Genomic DNA, 7,688 nt, shown 5'->3' on the forward strand with positions numbered 1-7,688 from the left:
TGTCTCCCCTCTTGTGTGCACACCATTTGAATATATTGGATTTTACTCATGTGATTCAGTTCAGTTCAGTCGCTCAGTCGTGTCCGACTCTTTGCGACCCTGTGAATCACAGCACACCAGGCCTCCCTGTCCATCACCAACGCCCGGAGTTCACTCAAACTCATGTCCTTCGAGTCGGTGATGCCATCCAGCCATCTCATTCTCTCTCGTCCCCTTCTCCTCCCGCCCCCAATCCTTCCCAGCATCAGAGTCGGTTATGTTTTATAGCACAGTTGACCTTAAGGGTGGCTTCCCTTGCAGCTTAGCTGGTAAAGAATCTGCCTGCAATGCAGGAGACCTGGGTTCAATACCTGGGTTGGGAAGATACCCTGGAGAAGGGAAAGCCTACCCATTCTAGTATTCTGGCCTGCAGGATTCCATGGACTGTATAGTCCATGGGGTAGCAAAGAGTTGGACACAACTGAGCAACTTTCACTGACCTTAAGGGAGATTATTATCCCAGTGGCTCTGACTTAATCGTAACAGGGACCTCAGTCCTGTGACCAAATTCTAGCACCAACAAGAAAGCGCTAAAAGTGCCCTGTTTCCCCAGAACCTCCAGAAAAGAGCTCAGCAGAGTCAACACCTTGATTTCAACATGGTGTCACCCTGTGCCTAAAGCCCAGGCATGCTGTGCCAGCCTTCTGATTTATAGAACTTAACTGTGAACTCATAAATGGGTATTGTTCCAAGCAGGTAAATTGGTAGTTATTTTTGTGATGCAGTAGGAAACCAATATAAGTGAATACTGAATTGTGTTGGAGCTGTGGATTCTCCACATTTATCCTGGCACCTGCATCTCAGGTCAGCAGCTGCAGCCACACTTTGTTGACTGTCAGTCTTAGATTGCAGACTCCCAGAGCAAGAGCCTGGCCGCCTGGTTCTCTCTGAATAAATTCAGCAACAAGAGGAATTCTTGGTTTCCAGCACTCTGCTGCCAGCTGCAAGACAAAGATGAACTTGGCCTTTCTGCCCTCAGGGGCTCCTAATCTAGTAACTGAACAGTCACATAAAGAGTCTAATACAAAGTAGATCAAGACAAGGGAAGTTATATCCAGTATGTGAAATCAAAAACTTCTTAGAGGAAGTGACATCGGAGCTGAACCCTGAAAGCTGAGTGGGGTTTTTACTTTAGGGATGAAAGTAGGAAATTGAGTGAATTTTTAAAGAAATAACATGTCGGACATTTGACACATCGGGTGAGTTAGAAATGAAACAGTATTCAGGGTCCACGGTGTGTGAAGGCTCTTGAATCACAGGAGTGTGTGTTTGGGTGACTTGGTGAGAAATTGGGGGCCATAGAAAGTTTCGAGGCTGGGGCGGGGTAGAATCAAGGCTAACTGAGTATGTAGGATGGATTAAAGTAGAGGCGGGTAGGAAATGAGGATTGTTTGCAGACCATGGGAGAAGGGGGGAAAGTTAATCAGAGCCTGCATCGTGACTCTAGCAGTTGGGACAGAGGAAGGAGAGAATGTCCTAGTCATGGGAGAAGATAGAAATTCCACCAGTGGAGCCACAAAATAAACATAGCGTCCCGTGGGTCCATCCATCAGTCCCACCTTCCTGCACTCATTCCAGTATTTAAGATGCGTTGTATGTCTCCTGTAGCCAATAATCCGTCCCAGGTGCTGCCCCAAAGGCAAACATCACGACGTTTGAGGAAATATGACTGTGTTACCAAGAGGCAAATGTTTAGTCCTGTAAGAGTACGCGGCTGAAGAACTACAGGCTTAGGAGGGAGGAAGATGGCCCCCAGCTGCAGCCACAGAGCCTTAGAGAAAAAATGACGTGGGGTCACCGTTTAACTTGTAGGTGGCAAATTTAAAAGGAGAGGGGTCTTTGCGTCTCTCCTCTACCAGTGAAATTTCATCTCATCCCAGTACATACACACCCCCACCCCCACCCACACATCCACCCAACACACACACACACAGGCACGCACACACACACAGTCAGCTGGAGCTGGCTGATTTGAACCCCACAGTGACAAACATGGAGAAATAGTTATTCCTGCAAATGCTCAGTTGGGTTGTTCTAGAAGACAACTGGGTAGCCCTTAGACACTGGCTTCCTTCACTCACCTCCCTGACTGACCACCCGAGCTGTGATTGTTTTCATGACCACACCGGCTAAGAGACACACAGCATCGTTTTTGTTCAGCCACCACCAGACCAGCCAAGGGCCGCCTAGGCCAACAGGGCTCTTCCTCCTTCCCCCTCGGTTCTGGGTAAGCACACATCTTCCACCCTTACTTTAAAGGCAGACAATTTGTTTTTATCATTTGCCAACACAGCTGAGGATGATTATTAATTAATCAAAAACACTGACTTTTAACTTCCCACGCTCTCTCCAGAGATGCTCCAGTGACAGCGTGCATCTGGACTTCAGAGCTGTTTAGATAGAAGTGGGCACCATGCAGCAAAGACTTGGTTTTTGTTTTTTGTTTTCTGGTTTATTCTTTTTTTAAAACACAACTCTAATTTAATCCCATTTAGCCAGTAAACTTGATTTTTAAGGTGGTCCCATTTTGTGGGGTTTTCTGTTGGTCTTTTTTATACAGCTTCCTTTGAAACCAGAAATGCTGTGTCAGGGTTTCACAAAAAGGAAAATAAGTTCAGAGCGTTTTCTGTTCATCAAAAGCTCAAACCGAAGCACACGAGCAGCATGTTTCCACGAATAAGGAAACACCATTGTCCTTCTCTGCTGCTGATCTTATGTGCTGGCAGTGCCCTCCAAATTCAAGGTCTCAGCGAGGAATACCCAACAGCTGCCGAGAGCAAGTTTGAAGTGTTACAGTTGAAACATCACAGCAAAGGCTGATCTGATTCATTGGGCTGAGGTTTAAGCAACAGTCTCTTTTCCCCTCGGTTCTAAGATGGCGCTGCTGAGGAGTCATCCTTCCCCCTCTGAACTTGAGCTTTGTGGCTGTACAGTGGTTTTCAGTGAAAAAAGAAAGGGGCGGCAGAAGATCGCTTGCCTCAAATTACACATCAAAGCCTAATGGCTACCTCTAGAGTGAGACGGCGGGTGTGCGCCCTTGGCTTCACCACTTGGCAGAGGCTAGAGTAAAAACTCCGATGCCTTTTTAGGGGCTGTACCTAAAAGAAGATTTATAGAAGATAGAAGATTTTAAGCAAAACCAAGCTTGGGAGGCAAGTGAGCTTCGCTTCCATTCAGTGAGGCCCACATTTTCAGAATCTCACTGAAGACTCTGCTGGGAGTGCGTTGTTTTGTAACTGCAACTGTGCCAGCTTGGGAAAGGCGTTCTGTGAAACATGGAGTGGAGTCCCCCTCCCCTCCACATGAGCCTGCCGAGACTGTTGCCTCCCGCCACTTCTCTTCCCCTTCTCTGGTCTGTGTTCCCCCCAGCCCCTTTAAGACAACTCCTGGGCTTGCCGGTGCTCTAACCACGCAGGCTTTGTTTCTTCTCCCACCTGCCACCCGTCTCCTCGTCCTTGTCATTGTTCTTCAACAGCTCCACTGGAGGCGTTCGAGGGAAATAAAAAGATAAAAACTCCAGCTAGTCACAGTCCATTTGCTTCTTGTCAACAGCTCTGCTAAAAGGCAGAAGAGGAAGCTATTGGCCAAGATAAGAGTTTAGATAAGGTTTGGGGATTATCTGTAGAACTTCATTTATTCGAGGTTACCCTCCTGAGCACCTGGGGATAATGGGGGAAGGGTGGGGTATATTTATCAAGCACCTGTTTTTAGGAAGTTAAGAGCAGGATTCTTCAGTCATTTCTAAGAGCTGGTCAAAATAACTCAAGATAAAACTATCATAGCTACTTTATACCTGTTGACATAAAACTAGCAAGCAGCTAACTATCCACTCCATTGTTTAGCTCCCTGAAGCTGACTGACTCTGGAAGTGGAGGATTTCCTATCTCTTGTCAGGCGGGGAAAGAATTTAACTCACTCTGGTTAATAGGGGTCCATGACAGCCCTGCCATTCCTTTGAATGGCTAGGAAGAAGCAAATTGAAAAGTTGAGGTCTTTGATTACAAGAAATAGAAAACAACTGAAACTAAGTCAAAAAGATCAATTTATTGTAAAGACACAGCAGAGGACCTCAAGGGACCCAAGGGCCAAGTCTCTGCAAAGTGCTGAGGCTGAGTGAGGCCTGGAAGGCTTTAGGTCTCTCAGTCCACCTCACAGTCTCTCCTTAAAAGAACTGTCCATCCTTTTCAGTCCTCTCATTTATATCTTAACCCTTCTCCTCGTCCTACCCCTTCCTCCTCCATATGCAGGGGAAAGCAGCGCTAATCCAAGCTCCCAAATTTCCACTTTCACAGGGTTAACCAGCAAAGAAACAAAGACCACTCTCTTCTGGTAACAGAAGAAAGAGTCTGATTGGCCCAGCTTGAGAGAAGTATCTACCTTTGGCCCAATCAGCTCTGATGGGAAGATGGGGTCGTGGTTATAAATATGGCTGCTGGTTCAGAGAGAGCCAGTGCTCAGAAAAAGTGTGGGGTGATGGGGTAGGACCACTCAACATTTATTAATCCAGTAACATCCAAAAAGGGCCACTGTACCTGTTTCCCTCATATTTAAACAATCTAGAGGAAAACCTACACATGTAGGAAGACAGACAATTAAAATCTTTTAGTGCTAATTACTGTGAGGATAAAAATCCTGATTAGAACGAGCTCTTAGGAAATAACCAAACCAGCCCATCTCCAGTCGAATAGATAAATACATTAAGGATGGGCATAAAATGGAGCCCACAACACAGCGGTGAAAATTAATGAGCTACAGCTACACATTTCAATATGGAAGAGTCTTGAAAGTATAATGATGCATGAAAAAAGCAAGTCACAGAAAAATAAATCCAGATGTTTTTACTTATGTGAGGTTCAGAAACATGCAAAATTGGACAGTGTATTATAATGTAGTCTTCTATGTGTGTATGGTAAACTATAAAGAAAGAAAGAAAAGTTACAGGCTAAATTCAGGTCACCTGTGAGGTGGAGAATGAAAATGTGCTTGGGAACAGAAAAACGCAGAACTTCAAACATGTCAGTAATGTTATTTGTTAAGCTGAGTGATATGTGATGGCGATAATTTTGTTATGATTTAATATGTACTTATCTACTCTTTTTATGTTCATATATTTTATAATTTAAAAAATGTATATATAAATGAATGCCCTTATGCAAAATTCTAAGGAGGCCATTTCTCTGTCCTGGGTAATGGCCAGTGGTATTGTGGTTGCCTGATCGTGGGACAGTGGTGAGTAATTCCATTTGTCAAATGGTTTTCCAGTTTCTATCCACGTGACAACCACCCTGACAAGGAAAGTATCTGTGGTGGCCTGTCAACACTGTGGCCCAGAGAGTGCCTAAGGTATAGCCAGGCTTTTCTTGGGTCCTTTGTCCTGGATGTCAAAGCAGTTATTCACCTCTATTCCCAGGTCAAACGTCCCAACCGTCTCTACCCAAGAATGCTCACCTACCTGTGAGCATTCCCATCAAAACATGATTACAGGGCCTAAGTTTCCACTTGAGTTGTACTTCCACCCTTTTGGCTCTCTTAGGGGCACCATGGCAGTTGTCAAGAATAAGCACCATATGAAAGGAGGCAAAAAGGGAGCCAAAAAGAAAATTGTTGACCCATTTTCTGAGAAAGATTAGTATGATATGAAAGCACCAGCTATGTTCAATATAAGAAATACTGGGAAAACACTGGCCACTGGAACTCAAGGAACCAAAATCACATCTGATGGCCTCAAGGGTTATACTTTTGAAGTGAGTCTTGCTGATCTGCAGAATAATGAAGTTGCATTTAGGAAATTCAAGCCAATTACTGTGGATGTTCAGGGAAAAAAAACTGCCTGATTTATTTCTATGATATGGATCTTACCCAATTTCTATGACATGGATCTTACCCATGACAAAATGTGCTCCGTGGTCAAAAAATGTCAGACCATGATTGAAGCTCACACTGATGTCAGTACTACCTACCGGCGGTCACTTGCTTCATCTGTTCTGTGTAGGTTTTACTAAACAATGCAGCAGTCAGATTTGGAAAACCACTTATGCCCAGCACCAGTAGGTGCATCAGGTGCACACGAAGGTGATGGAAATCACGACCTGAGAGGTGCAAGTGACGTCAAAGAGGTGGTCAGTAAATTGATTCCAAACAGCATTGGAAAAGACATAGAAAAGACTTGCCAGTCTATTTATCTACTCCATGACATCTTCTTTAGAAAAGTAAAAATGCTGAAGAATCCCAAGTTTGAATTGGGAAAACTCATGGAGTTACATGGTGAAGGTAGTAGTTCTAGAAAAGTGACTGGGCATGAGACAGATGCCAAAGTTGAACAAGTCCAAGAATGTTTAAAATGCAGTCTTTTAATGATGACAAATAAAAGATCTTACTTGTGAAAAACAAAACCACGATTACAAACTGACAGTTTCTTACAAGTTTAGATATAGAACTACCATATGGCCCAGCAATTCTATTCCTGGTATATATCACACAGAATTGAGAACAGGGACTTGAACAGATACTTGCACACCCATACACATAGCATCGTTACTCACAATAGCCAAAAAGTGGAGACAACCCCAGTGTCCATGAACAGATGAGATATGGTACATCCATAGAATGGAATATTATTCAGCCATGAAAAGGAATGAAATTCTGACACATGCTACATGTGGATGAAACCTGAAAACGTTAAGCTTAGTGAAGTAAGTCAGACACAGAAGGATAAATATTGTATGATGCCATTTATACAAGATAACTAGCATGGGCAAATTCATAGAAAATAGAATGGTGGTTACCAAGGACTGGGAGAATGGGGAAGAGGAAGTTATTATTCGATGAACACAGAATAATATCCAGAATGTTTGTTGGAGATGATGAAAAAGTTTGGGTGTAGATAGCGTGGTGGTTACACCACATTATAAATACTTTTAGTACCACTGAATTGTATACTTAACAAATGTTAAGATGATAAATTATTGTTGTTTAGTGGCTCAGTCATGTCAGCTCTTTGTGACCCTGTGGACTGCAGGATGCCAGGCTTCCCTGTCCTTCACCATCTGCCAGAGTTTGCTCAAACTCATGTCCATTGAGTCGGTGATGCCATCCAACCATCTCATCCTCTGTTGTCCCCTTCTCCTCCTGCCTTCAATCTTTCCCAGCATCAGGGTCTTTTCAAATGAGTCAGCTCTTCACATCAGGTGGCCAAATATTGGAGCTTCAACTTCAGCATCAGTCCTTCCAATGAATATTCAGAGTTGATTTCCCTTAGGATTGACTGGTTTGATTGCCTTGCAGTCCACGGGACTCTCAAGAGTCTTCTCCAATACCACAATTCCAAAGCATCCATTCTTTGGCGCTCAGCATTCTTTATGGTCCAACTCTCATATCTATACATGACCACTGGAAAAACCCTAGCTTTGACCATATGGACTTTTGTTGTTAAATATTATGTGTATTTTACCACAGTTTTAAAAACCACAATTATAGAGCACTGGGAAAGACGTACATTTGGATAGAGGAAAATGCTACAGGGCAGGGGAAGGTAGATAAGTGCACAGCATTTTTTTTTCTGTGCTGGCTCCACACAGAGTATCGAGACATCACTTTGCCTCCAGTCCAGTCCTGCAGCCTGGGACCATCATTTCCAGTATTCTCAGTGC

General features: G+C 43.9%; 1 pseudogene; it reads left to right on the plus strand.

The window, feature by feature from the left end:
- Window positions 1-4,136: 4,136 nt before the first annotated feature.
- On the plus strand, window positions 4,137-7,453 carry LOC129560943 (small ribosomal subunit protein eS1 pseudogene; annotated as a pseudogene).
- The last annotated feature ends 235 nt before the right edge of the window (window positions 7,454-7,688 follow it).

The sequence above is a fragment of the Moschus berezovskii genome, chromosome 10, assembly GCF_049115385.1.
Source record: "Moschus berezovskii isolate FMDL1 chromosome 10, NW_MosBer_1.0, whole genome shotgun sequence".
NCBI classification, from domain to species: Eukaryota; Metazoa; Chordata; class Mammalia; order Artiodactyla; family Moschidae; genus Moschus; species Moschus berezovskii.